We start from the raw sequence: 1,583 nt of genomic DNA, 5'->3' as shown, positions 1-1,583 counted from the left end.
TTCCTTGATTACTCGGTCTTTAAAAAAAAGGTACCTACAATTATACTTTGACGTTTAAGTCAATGCGAGTCCAAATATAGGATTGAGTACTTATATAAGTGAATAATTAGAATTTTATTATGTTTTATTCTTGTCGTGTTTATCTATTTATAGTGATGAATTTGGACTCAAAAGGATTAAGTTAGTAGTGTATAAAGACTCAAATCATAACTTCAAAAATTATTTATTATCCATTATTTATTAATAATATTTAAATTGATTAACCTTCTACGAATATTGAAAAATAATGTAAAAAAAAAAGTCAAGATGACGATGTTTACTTTTCAATATCTCGACAATATGATTGTTGTTTTTTATTTACTTTTTAACCTTTTTCCCTTTCTCTCTTCTTTTATTTTCACCTTCTCAAGCATACATTTTAATTTTTCTATTTTCTATTTATTTATTAAACAAATCCACCTTTTTATTCCACAACCATTGGTGGTTTTGGTAACCAAAGAAGGTAATATTTATAAGTGGATGTTGTTGATAATCATTCATATGGCAAATTCTTAAAAGGGAAAAAAATATAATAGAGACAACCATTACGTAGAATCCAAATATTGAGAGTTTCTCCAAAAAAAAAAAAAAGTGTTATGGTATATGTAACTTTTTCATATATAGATATATATACTACAACCCGCATGACATGTTAATGGTCCTATAAACAAAAAATGTTTATATAATAAAAAATATATATTTATAGAATAAAAAGTAAAACTTGTGCAATGGTGATATTTATTAATAATGTATAAAATTAATAAAGAAGATACTGAAGGGAAGAACTATTTAGAGTATAATAAAAAAAATATTATGTATAATGACATAACTTATTTAAAATGCGTAAAATAGGAAAGATACATAATATATAATCCATTTTGAATATGTAACATCGATCTTTAAATTGTCTAAAAAAGACATTAAATATTAAGTCAGAAAAACGTGTCATGACATGACACAGAGTAAAATGACACTAAATATTATCTATTTTATTTTAATGACGTATTCACTTAAATATATTTTTGTTTTATTTATTTTATATAACTTATAGTTTTAATTTTTGAAATAGAGATATTTGATTTTCTATTTTAAAAAATATGCAAATTTTGATATAATTTTATGTTTTGTATATGTACTTCTTGTATTGCTTAGATTTTTGTTAATTAAACCATGACACGGTAAATGAATATAATGAAAGCAAAACAAAACATAATCAAAATTACAAATGCTTTAAAATATATAAAAAAAACTCACTATTTCCCTTCTAAAATAAAGAAACCAACACTGCACATTAGAAAAATTGTAGTCAAGTCTAAAATATTTTAAAATAATATATTTTAGTAGTTTATTTATAATTTATTTATTAATTGACAAAACTTACATATAACATTATTTTGTAGTTATGTTTAGGAATTTACTTCAAAGTATTCCTATATGGTGAAGAGGAAACTTCAAGTTTGAAATCATCACAAAAATACATATATCTATAGATTTTATATGTATAGATTTTCCCTCCATCAACAACAACATAAGAGAGCAGAGAA

Source organism: Phaseolus vulgaris, chromosome 7, assembly GCF_000499845.2.
Source record: "Phaseolus vulgaris cultivar G19833 chromosome 7, P. vulgaris v2.0, whole genome shotgun sequence".
Lineage (NCBI taxonomy): Eukaryota > Viridiplantae > Streptophyta > Magnoliopsida > Fabales > Fabaceae > Phaseolus > Phaseolus vulgaris.
Note: the sequence above shows the minus strand (reverse complement) of the source record.